Genomic DNA, 13141 nt, shown 5'->3' with positions numbered 1-13141 from the left:
TGCAGATTACTGATGTTATGCTAAGGAAAAATACTGTCTTTAATATTCTTAATCACAAAGCTAATTCTGTCATATGTACATACTTGTTTTTAAAGTAATAATAAATGGACAAATGCAGTTGAGTTATCTGATGATTGACTATTGGCACCAATAGCTCCATGCCCTTGCCCTGCCCACCTGTCTGTACTAGAAGTCATATTCCTTTCCATTAGCTGCAGAAAGAAGATCATAACTGCATAATCAGGAATGGTAAGCAGTTATAGGAACCTCTCAATAAGACACTGACTGAAAAATAATCAAAACATCTGAGCTCTGGAAATGTACATATGTTTTGAACAAATTCCAAAATTCTCATAAGATTTTCACTGGGGCTTTCCTAAGGAGCCATTTACAGATCTAAAAAGTAGCCTGGACCATCAAAATAACTGCTTACCGGGTAGACAAAGGGTGTTCAAAAGCACCTGATTTGAGGACCAGAGTTCATCTATATTATCAAACTTACCTTCAATGCCCTCATCTCCCATCTTTGAACCTTCTGCATCAATTTCCCCATCAAGGTTTCTTCTGCAGTCTCCATTGCCACCTTCTGCCTACCTCTGCGCAGTGGAGTAAAAACAGCTCCATTGTTCCTGTTGGAGCGAAAACTCAAGTGCTTCATGATAAAGATATTCCTTCATCTCCCCTAATCTTCCCTTTAACATTTTATTGCCTGTATCCCTTTGTCAACTTTTCACTAGGTATTTCATTGCAAAGACATCTGAGAAACTCATCTATGCTAATAGATTCATGGACGATCATGGTTGAATGTGCTATCTGTTTCAGGTGATAGTTCTTTTAAAAGAAGATTCCTGGAAGTATTACGTCTTTATCCAAAGTAATGAAATTCATGTGGTGGAATTTTAGACAGTGGTATTGAAATGGGGGCTGAGAGGGCATGGGGAGTGAGCCTCTCCTTAACCACTGGTGTGCCTTATCCCACCACACAGACCTGTGCTAACTTTCCATCTCAGTAGGGGCTTCTCTGACTATAGGGTATCCATTTATAGCTTGTATTGAGACAAGCTAGTTGCTGCAATAAATAAGACCAAAAGAGTATAATGGCTTAAATAAGATAGAAAATTATTTCTTGCACTAAAAAGAGCATTGGGCAAGTGAGCAGTTAGTAAGCTATCCCTTTCTCATAAAATCAGTCAGGGTCCTAGGCTGATGAAGTTTCTATTTTTAACATTCCATATGAGGCACTCAAAAGTTGCCCTAGTTGTGGGGGAGTGGGGGAAGTGGAGGGCTTTCCTTTCAGCCTTGCCAGAAGAAAAGATGAAGGAGTTAGCCATTTGGCAGTTTTGTACAGGCCCAGTCTGGAAGAAATGCTCCTCATATCACTAACATTCCTTGGCTGAATCTCAGCCACATGGTAGTGCCTAAGTGCAAGAAAGGATGAGAACTGTGTTCTTTCTGCAGCTTCAGGAAGGAGAGGTGCACAAGAATTTGGGGGACTAATTAATGGTGTCTCCAAGCAGCTCAAACATGAATCTATTTCTGGCTTCTTGTTTAGGGACTACTTTCCCTCTTACAGAAAACCAACAATATTTGGGCATTGTTCTTGCCATCAAGAACAACTTGTCTTGCCAGACAAGTTTGGCAAATAAAGACAAAAAATGTGAAACTTTAAAAAATTGCAGCCATTTTCATATATTAGGCATAGGAGCATCATTTCTTTTTTGAAAGAGAGAATCAATGTATTTGTTTGAGGAAACACTTTTAGAGGTGTTTTGTTATGCAAAGTTTAATCTTGGGTTTAGCCTCATAAATGAGAAGTCTCATTGGGGCCAAGATGAGAGAGACAATTTTGCAAAAGAATGTGAATAATGAATGGCCACCTTTGGAGTGGAAAGAGCTCCAACTCTGGGTAATTATGAAGTAAATTAGTTTTTCATCCTCTGTCTGGAGTCTGACAGAAAGAAATTGGAGCTCTGGACTCAGCACAAGATCAAGAGGAACGTCCACCTATATGAGAAGGGACTGAAACCATAAGCCATAGCAACATCTCAGCAATACAGACTGAGATGAGACAGCAGGTGGGACTCTACATTGGGATAAGACCAGTAGACTTAAGAGCAGTGGTCACTATTACCAAGTTTTAAGTGTTCCTTTTCTGCATTCTAATTCTGAATATTACCTTCCTCCCTCAGTACAGTTTTATTATTCACTCTGGCCTATTATTAGCTATGCTTATGAAACTTTATGAAACGTGCAAAAAATCAGTTAGAAGCAACATATGGCAAGCAACAGCTACAGAAATTCTCAGAGTCACCTGAGGAGAGAACTAGGATTCGTGAGATCATCCAACAAGGGTTTGGATCTTGGTGTTTTTTTGTTGTTGTTGTTGTTCTTGGCTAGCAAAAGTGTATCTGACCATGGAAGGCCAAAGAATGGATATATGGTTAAATATATTCAAGCAAAATATCCCAACACTTTGGGAGGTCAAGGTAGGAGTATCAGTTAATCCCAGGAGTTCAAGACCTGTCTGTGCAACAAAGTGATACCCTGTCTCTACAAAAATTTTTTTAAAAAAATTAGTTAAGTGTGGTGGTCACCACTTGTCAGGAGGATGAGGTGGGAGGATCTCTTGAGCCCAGGAGTTGGAGGTTATACTGATCCATGATCATGCCACTGCATTCCAGCCTGAACAGCAGAGCAAGACCCTGTCTTTAAAAAAAAAAATCAACGAACAACACAAGACTTAGTGTAATTGTACCAAATGGTGTTGTAAGGGCTCTACCTCCTGCAGCCAAAGCAGATGGGAGGACTGAAGTTGTTAGGAAAACCTCACTGCAGAGGGAATTTGGATCTGACCCTGAAAGGATGAGAAGGTAGAGGCAGCAGGGGCGCTAGAAGACACCCCAAGGAAAAAACCCATAGAAACTGTGGGATACTCCATGAATTGCAGGGTTGGATATGTTTTGTTTCCACTCTAATTGGCCTGTTTTTCTTTGTAATCCTCTGGGTTTGTCCACAGGATTTCCTGATAATTTGATAACGCATGTTACTTTGCCTTAATCTGTTGTATTTTCTAGACCACAATTTCCTAACCAATGTGCCCATTATTGATGTGCTAACACATTAACCCCTTTGGCTCTCCAGGCTGTCCTCCAGGACCTGTGGTGTTCACCTCTGGCTATAAGCAGCCTCATTGGTGAACACTAGCTTGTGTATTAGCATGTACATTAGATGCTGTAAAGTGAAACATGGTGGGACGCTCTGCAGCCTACATGCTGGTAAGTGACGTTGACCATGGGGAGGAAAAGTATAGTAGCATTCCAGACTGTATGGAATGTGGAATCCAAATGCACGTCGTGTCAACTTTTAAAAAGTTATCAATATTAATGTTTTACTCGCTCTAGTTAAAGGTATTATTTCTCTTCCTCTCTTTTTTTACTTGCTTCATTTTCCTCTTATATCACCAATGCAGTATTTTCCAGAGAGCGGAGGAACCCACATGCAGAAGGTGATGAAGCAATTCCATATACCTTTTAGCAATGAAGGATAGAAAGAAAACCCATATATAGCTGGGTTATAATGGGAGGCTCTGGGGGTATCTAAGAGTGGCCATGCTGTGTGTGCAGGTTATCTGGAAGCCCAACCAACAATGGGCAGCAGATCAGAGGAACAGCTGAAGCAGGGATGAAGGGCAGGACCAGGGTCTGTATACAAGGAATGATAGGGCTGTTGACAACAAAAAGATCATAGCAGTTATGGCTTCATTTCTTTCAAGCCCCTTACTTTCCACAGGTACGAAGGCAAGTCAGACAAGTTGTTTGACTTATCTGTTTTCATTCTGGAGGTCATTGGACAAGATGACCTCTACAAGAATAGTGTGGGTGGGCCTAAAGATTAGGAAGTTTATAAATCTACCTTTCCCATTTTTGTTCCCATATATTTTTTTTTTCCTAATTTCATTGTCTCACAATCGCATTGTCTCTATCCCCATTCATTCCATTTCTCTTCTCAGAAGCAGGCTCATTTCATACAACTCTAATAATAAGCACTCTCTAGCCAGAAGAGGGCAGTATTTGGAAGTGTTGAACATAGAAATCCTCATGGTGCAGGCACAGGCATTAACAGGCTGATGGGTTCTCTTTTTTTCATACGGCTGCAGCGAACTGTGAAAGGAGCATGCATTTCTTCTGGAGTCATATCAAATGACTCCTTCATCTCCCCACTCCCAACTTTTTAAAGAAATAATCATAAATATTTAAGATATAAATATCAAGTTGGCTTAATAACAGGCCACATTTTGGCTAGTTTCATGAGAAACTTACACAGCATATAGAATGCAAATATCCACATACTGTGAACAGAAAGTATATGGTGTATTCAGGCAAAACAGATACTTTGTTTAGAGTATGCCTGCTCCTACTAGGCAGTTGGGCAAGTAGAATTTGTGTTCTATCAAGTTTAAAAAATGTGCAAGTTAAGACAAGAAAGTGTTAACTGTCTCAATACATATTTACGGAGGTCCTATGAGGTGTCACGTACTAGCTGGACAATGGAGCGATGTGTTGATGACTTCAACAAGGAGAGAGAGTGGGTCTAGATGGTGGCATGGGCTTGAAAGAAATGATTTTTGAAGAAGGAAGGAAAAGTTCTGAAAAGGGAAAGCAATGAGGACTAAAGAGGGTACCTACTCCATCCCTGGGTCCTGTGGTGTGGAATATGGGAATTCAACAGTGTCCTCAAAGGAAAGCTGAGTTTTATTTAGATTAAGAGAATTTTTTCAAACATTTAGAGAAGAAATTGAGGACATGGGAGATTTGGTTGATGACAGGCCCTAAGGCAATAAAGAAAGGGGTTGGGAGTAGAGAGCATGGCTGGCTTTCAGAGTGTATAACCTATGTAGTCAGACAGAGCCCTGTGCTCAGAAGGGCCCCATGCTGGTTTTAATGTTTTGCTGATACCATCATGAAATTCTTAATAATTTTTTAACGAAGAGACCGAAGTTTTTATTTTGCACTAGGCTCTGCAAATTACACGGCTGGAGGTCAGGGAGAAGTTTGAGTAATGTAAGACGAGAGAATTTACAGATCTGTCTGTGGATATGAGGCTTCATAATGCTCTGGGAAGCCAGAATTTCTGGTGGCACTTAAATTAAGTGGAGATATAATTCCCAATGAGATTAGTACTGGGGGTCTTTTAGGGAATGCTTGTTCAGTTCTAACTGAAGCTCCCTTCTAGGACAAGGTGGAGATGTTGAGAGGAGGGATGCTGGGAGGGAGGCAGTGTTCAAAGAGCACTTACTATTCTGTGGGTCGGTAACAGGAAGGCTTAAATGGGAGCATTTGGGGCCTCACTTAGCTTCAGGGGCATTTGGTGCTTAGTCATTTCCTTTCTAGACTTAAGTGTAAAGTGTGGTGCAGGATTAAGGGAGCTTTGGGAGCCTCCAGTCTCACTGTAGGTAACCTTGCATGTGGAAGAGAAGTTGTCTTATCAGAAGTCCTAGAGTCAATCACACATTTCAATGTAGTAAAATGTTAGACTTTGGTTTTCTGCTTTCTGATTATAATGTATAGCTTAAAGAGCCTTTTCAAGCCTTCCAAAACTATAGTCTCCTAAGTTTCTTCTAAGAATTTTTAGTTTTTATATTTAGATCTTAGCTACCTGAAATTTTATTATTATTATTAGGTGCATATTAGGGATCTAACTTTTTCCCCAATGAAATTTTCTAGTATAATTTATTAATTTATCCTATATGTAAATAGGTTCATTTTTGGATGTTCCATTCTGTTCTTTTGATCTATTTTCCCAAGTCTGCAACATTATTACATTGCTTACATGATTATATCTTTACAGTACATTTTTATATTGTGTAGAAAAGTCCAGTTTCTTTTTCAAAGTTTTTTTTTTTTTTTTTTTGGCTCTTCTTACTCCTTTTTTCTTCTAGATGAATTTTAGAATCAAGCTCATCAAATAACATTGCAAAATTCTTCTAGTATATTGATTTGTATTGAATCATATTAATATATTCTTTTTAGTAATAATCAGCATCTTTTCAATATGGACTCTTTCTACTCAGGAACACAATATGTAATCTACGTTTTAAACAATAAATCTTCAATCTTGAATTCTGCTCATCCACTCATGCTAATTTGTTTTACCAATAACTCAATATTTTTGCACATTTTTGTGGGACCCTTGGCATCTCCCTTTTAAAAGTCATGTGTGTTTTTCAGATAACTCTGAGCCACCATGAATATATAGAGAGTAAAGAATTTGCGAACAGTAAAACCTTTATATCATGAAATTTTCTAAGTGCTAAGGGCTTCTGTTCATTCCTTAAAACTACGCTATCAAATTGTTTATTCTCTTAAGTGCTCTAGAAAAGATTTGAAACATTTTGCCTTAGACCCTGAAGGTGTCCATATCAATATCTTCCCTATAATCTAGTGGTTAAAATATAAAGCCATATAAAATTATATGCTAGGCATCACTGCAAATCAATATACAATTGGAAAATCACTTCACATAGCTCACTTTTTAAAGGCAACCAAAACCTTCAGCCATACCCAGCTTGTAAAATAAGGATATTCAGAAAGAAGAAAATAATTTTTATTCAGCCAGTTTACTTATTCCACTGTTCAAGGCTAATCAAGGCATATGATTAATAATAGTCTCTTAAAATTGCATCCTGAGAAATGTTTTCACTTAAGTTTAATGAAAAACACTTGGAAGCAACTGAGTGCTATGGAGAAGTGGTTAGATATTATCCTTGTTTATAAATTAACATAAGTTTAAAGAGTAGTTGATGCTGAAAGCTAAAATGTTAATTTCTTTTTCATAAGCATTTTTCCATCCAAACTGAAACCGAAAGATTGACACGTGTCAGAGGGCAGTTAGCTTGCAAAAGAAGCTGGAGGCCAGAGATTTGAAACCAGAGATGGTGGACTGGATAGGCTGATAAAAACAAGGAGCCCAGTAGGTGGCAATAGAGGCTCTTCTCTTCCCTATGTCCAGGCATTTTAAGTCATCTCTCTTCTTAACCCATCATTAAGGCAAACCTAATTTGAATTATCTATGGTCCCCTTGTTCTCACGGAAATAAGGATGAGTGGTGAGTAGGAGGAATGAAAGCTTGTACAGAAAATCTGAGCCCTTGAGAAGGGCTTTGCTTTCCCACATCGCTGAAGATGCCTATTTAGAAAGAACACATATGTTTTAGTAGGCTCTGAACATGCTAATTGTAAGGATCTTTTTTTTTTTTTTTTTTTTAGGTGGGGAGTGACAATACAATTTTAATCACCAATAGCTTCCAGCTTAATAGTAAGGCTTTTGGCTGACTTCCATCCAGCTTATTAGTTCAAAGGGAGCTCACTGAAATCCTTGAACTATTAATGACTGTTATAAAGATTGAAAAATTTAAAATATCAAGTGTTTTCATGCACAGCAGGGAGAAAACTGAGATGTTACTCATAAGAAGAACTTCTCCTCTATCAACTCAGGAGAATTTGGAAGAGGAAAACTTCTATAACAGGTTGGATTAGTATTTCCAGATCACACCAATGAAAGAAGAGATTATTCTATACAATGTTTCTCAAAGATCTGTCCAGAAAGGAGACAGGAATTTCTATTGGGATTTTTTTTATTTCATTTTTAAAGTATAGTTAATGGAAACAATAGTCTTCAGAGCTTAGAGCTTGAGTTTAAAATTCCACTTCCATCAATTACTACCTATGGGATCTTGAGTAAATGACTTGTCTTTTTTGTACCTCAGTTTCTTTTTTTTAATCTGTAAAATAGGATTTATATATTTACCTCATGGGGTTGTGAGTAATAGATGTAAAGCACTTAGAACAGTATTGTCATAAAAAACTACTCAACAAATATTGCCTATTATGGCACAGACAATTAGTGCTCACTGCTTATTTATTTGTTCTTTTACATTTCCCAGCTTGACCATGTGCCTAATTATAGCCAATGAACTGGAGCAGAGGGATGGAGGCAGTTAAGAGCCAGTGTGCCTTTGAGCTCTCTCTTTCCCTGATGAGGAAAACCTGGGGACCGCGTACTTCAAATGATATACCTCCAAGATGCAGAAGAGCCACCCAGCCCACACGAGGGCATGATGAGGGTGACAAACATACATTGTGTTCAGTCGCTGAGATTTCAGAGCCAATTTATTGCCATAACATAGCTTCATTATGTAAGGAAGATGTTAACAGTTGACTATTAAGAGTTTCTTTATGAATATGGTATTGCTATTTCTAGATAATGACTAATCAAATGTCAAGATAAAATAAGTAGCAGGCTGACTTCTAGTTCTTAATAAACTGGTTGTAATCTCCTTTGAGAGTAGAGTCTTCATCTATCTTATTTACCATTGAAATGTCAGTACCTAGAATATTACTTGGCACAAAGTAAGTGCTTACATATTTTTATTAAGATACTGCACATTTTCAAGATGCATAGCCGTCTGCATACATTGTGGAGAACATAGGAGATTAAAACCATGGTCTTTGCTCACAAGGAGAATATAAACCAAAATAAAGAAACAAATACACCTGTCTCCTATCTCGTCCACACCTATCCCCTGGTGCACAAAGCAGTGACATTGCTGCTTCAACTAAGAAATTCTATATTTAAATTCTAATGTATGCAACATAGAGAAGGCATTCAGACAACAGAGTGCTCAGAGGGCTGCAAACCACTGGGACAGGAAGAAGAGATATCTCAAGAGTTAGAGAAAGAGACCCAGGTTAGTGGGTTAGATAGAAAGGTTAGTGAAACTGCTGTCATAAAGACTCCAGGGTTCTGAGTTCTGGATGTAAGACTATAAATGTTAGTGAGATACGTCAGACTGGAAGAAAAACATATGTTGGAGAAGAGAAAGAAAAATAAGTGGAGAGTGGATGTCATAGTATCCACCCTTCAAGACTAAAGTCCTCATTCTCCCAACTGCTGGGACTGGTGACTACTGAAGTCTCTCAGCTGTGACCACTCCAGAAATTGCCCACAGCTGAAGAAAGCCACCTGGCCCAAGTTCTCATCTCCATTCCAGAGACAGCCATATCCAATGACTGACTGATGCTAAGTTATAAAAGCTGGGCCCTCTTGCTTCAATAGAGGGATTGTTCTGCAAGACCATCCCAGCTTCGAGGCACTCTACGGAATAATCAGAAATTTCTGTTGTGATGGCATCACAGCCTAACATATCTCACTGCCCAATCTGCTTCTATCACTTCTCCATAGCTATGGATTCCCAAAGTAGGCTCAACACTTACTGCATGCAAATTTCCACCTCAAAATCTGCTCTACAACAGATAATAAGGAAGAGACAAATTAATCGAGGGTCACAGAGGCCAGGAAGATCTTTGACTTGTCGGGGCAGGAATAAAAGAGAGTCACGAATGACTTCTCAAAAGAGAATGAGAGTCTGGGAAGGATTGGGGCTGGGTAATGGAATCAAGGCTAGGTAGAGGCAAAGATACTACATTTGGAAAGGCAGATATTGCTCTCAAGAATTCTGCCAGTACTGCTGTCTATGCAGCACTTCAGTGCAATGCCACTGTCTAGACCCCAGAACATTTGCCTGGAAAGTGTCTGCTATTTCGAAGTCCACTTAGGATGCTGAACTACAAGTCTGATGAATAAAAGAAAGTGAAATTCCTTTTTCGGCTCAACTTAAAGTAGAATCATTTGACTACAGATGAGTTCAGGAGTAGCCAGAGGTAAGGGTGATTTCTAGGTTTCTGGAGGAAAATCTCAGCATTTTGTAATCCTTTACAATACGAAACTGGGATTGTGAAGCAATGGGCAACTGAAAGGAAGACTTCATCCTTATTTGAAGAGATGAGCACAGCTGCCCCAAACTGTAGAAAATACGGATCAGTGAAAATTGTTGACTGTTGACATGGTAAGTTTTCTAGGCAGAACTTATATAACATTTAAGATATTTTCTCTAGAATAATAATAAGACATTTTCTTTCTTCCCAACTTTCTTTTGATTTCTTAACTATTGTCTTAAAGATGGTTTTCGTGACACTGGAAGTACCAGGATATAATGTCTGACATGCCAGTTACTGTTATGATAATATTCATTTGACAAAAACTATAGGAAAATCTAATAAATATTGTCAATGGAGTCTTAGGAAATGATTGTTTTGGCTGGAGCTATTCTGGAAGTGTTGATTGAACACTTAAATAAAAACTTTGGAAAAAAAAGATGACTCTTCCAACATGTTTGTATAGTAGTGCCACTAGTTCAAGTGAGCTTGGCATGCTATATTGGTGCTCCCAGACAGACGGAGCAGGCGCTGTAAAGTGTAAATGTGGGAATTTGTTCAGAGGAAAGAGGAAAGGTGGAACGTCCTAAGGCAGAATGCGTACGATGAATGGTTTTGGCACGAATGAACCCAGTAAGATTGGAATGATCTGCATTCTAAGCTCAGCTAAAAAACATTTCTTAAGCCTCTACCCTGTGCCAAATACTGCAAGGGGTGTATTGGCACATTTATTAAGAATTAGAACTGGTAAGGCTTTGTGAATTCAGACATATGAGGAAAAAATGTAAAAGAGAAAAGGGTGAAAATATTAAAATTTGTAATTGAGAAAATTAGGAGAACCAAGTGGCCATAATGAGAAAAACCTGCTCATTAAAAGTCCTTTGTAACTCTAATTAAGGTGATCCTGTGACTTCTGAGAGCAGAGCTACATTGTGGCATTATGGAGGGGTTAGAAGAATCTGTTCTAGAGTCAGCCTTCCTGAGTTTACATCCCATATCTATCACTACAACTATGGGACTTCGGCTAGTTTCCTTAATTTCCCCACCTCTCAGTTTCCACATCCGTATAACGAGGTTAATACATTACCTCATGAGATGGTTACTAGAAATTCATAAAAATAATTCATGTAGACTGCTCCACATAATGCCTGGCACTCTATAAAAGTCCTTGAATGTATTTGCATGTGGTATATGATGGTGGAAATGGTGCTGGGAGGGATATCACCAGAGAAATGAAAAGAGGCACCTCTTCTTGGGCTGTAACCCTTGCAAAAGCCCTCCTTAAGTTCTCTAGAGGGTAAGAATGGAAAAAAACCACCCAGCACAAGCAGACCGAGGAGCAAAGCTGGGATACATTCTCTTTGGAGTCATTCATCTTGCTGCAGACACCCACACGGACATGCAATTTCTTTTCTCTTAAGTTTATAGCTTATAGAGTGTCTTAGTATCTGATAGACTGCAGGTACCTTTTGGTGAGACTTAAGCAATTTTCTCAGTTTTTGCTTAATAAGAATAATTCACTCTAAATGCCAGGTTTACATAGTTTCTGATGGATGGAACAGTTTATAAATCCTCAAGATCTTTTTATTATTCCCTACAAAACAAACCTTTACACTTATTACCTGTGCCCTGAGGGCCTGTTTTATGGAAAGCGTCCTCACTCTAAAGAACAAAGGCAGGCAATGCTTAAAAAAATAAAAATAACAAGCATAATTGTCCTGGACAACTAAGGCTCTCTTCTACTCCAAACCTTGAAACTATTGTTCATTTGAGCACAAATGCATTAGCAAGAACAGGAGTAAGCCAGATTCACAGGACTTCTGTGTCAGCACTGCTGGGTCCTTACATGACAGGTGACAAATGGCTTTCCTTTGCTTTCCTTCACCCCTGCAACCCCTGACATATCTGAACTCTTGCTCTTGCGTTTTCTCAGCTTTTGAGGATAACAAAGAAGCTGCATGTTAAGCAGAGATTAAGTAGCCTTTGAAAGGGTTATTTTGGCTTTCATAAGCTTCGGATAAGAAGGAATGAAAGAGAAGTGATTTAGCTTGCCCCAAATGATAATATACTCTGACAAGAGAGAGGAATAGCATATTTGGGGTCTTTCTCAACCCTGTTTTCTGCATCAATCTTTAACTCCTACCGAATGCATTAGAACCAGGTGATAGAAGGGGTATTCCCCAGCTGCCCTTTCTTTCTTAGCTGGACATCTGCTTTCTAACTCTTCGCTCACCTTATTCCACCCTCCTGACTCAGCATGTGTGGGAGCCAAGTCGATACTAGAGGATATCTCTGTATGCATCTTTGGTATCAGTTAATTTAATAAAGGCCCTTGGCAGGGAGAACACCTTCCGGAGATAGGGTGTTGGGGGACAATTCTCCATGTGTCTCACTTGTCTGAACATCTTGCAAAAGATGTACTGATTGTCTTTTTTTCTGGCCACAGCTTTTTAAATGTTTATATAATGTTTCCCTTTAAAGCAAAGGGCAGGCATGCTTACTGCCATTATAGAAGATTCCGTTTCCCTGAGCTCGAGATTCCCGTCCTGTAATATAATCCACGGTGAGTGTGGGTGTATTATGGTTCTTCTCACATTGACCTGGAGGAAGTGGGGCTCAAGGACCAGCACAGAAATGTTGTTACTGCTGTTGTTACGTGTAATAAACTATTCTTCACCTTTGTGCAGGAGTCTTGTGTCTTCTGCCAGCATTCTGAATGTGTTGACCACTGCAATGCTATACATGCTCAGCCTATCCCACAGCTTTCTCAAATTCTAAAAAACTTTTTCTGTCATGTGTGTACAAAAATAGCTGCACTCCATCAGCATTCTCCTTGAATCCTTATTTCTGGAACTTTCTTAAAAGATGTCAAAAAAGCAACCCTCAGACAACTTTCTAAATGTTATCACACCTTTGATCCATAGACTAAGGATTAAGGCCCTGTAAATGAACAGGACCATTTTTGTTTAGCAATAACATAAAAGGTGTGTCTGCTCCCTTTGTACAGATTGGGCCGGTCATTCTGACACATTCGCTTATGCCAATCAATTTATGCATTAACTTTAAAAATATTTTTCACAGAGGTGAATAAGATAAACATAGCTTTTGTCTTTATGGAAATTATAGACTTCTAGGGTAGAAAATATTAGAAATAATTACATAAAATTACTTAATAAGTCACAAATACTATGAAGGAAATAAATATTATGAAATATATGAAGCATGATACAAAATGATGTAATGGGGAATTTTTTTTATTATCGAATATCAAAAGTAGCACAAGTTAGCAAATAACACAAAATTTTTGAACAACTGAGAAATTGAGATCCTCATTTGCTTTTTTTCTTTTCTTTCTTTTTTTTTTTTTTT

Source organism: Mandrillus leucophaeus, unplaced genomic scaffold (genome assembly GCF_000951045.1).
Source record: "Mandrillus leucophaeus isolate KB7577 unplaced genomic scaffold, Mleu.le_1.0 Scaffold316, whole genome shotgun sequence".
NCBI classification, from domain to species: Eukaryota; Metazoa; Chordata; class Mammalia; order Primates; family Cercopithecidae; genus Mandrillus; species Mandrillus leucophaeus.
The sequence above is the reverse complement of the archived record's forward strand: the minus strand, read 5'-3'. Positions refer to the sequence as shown.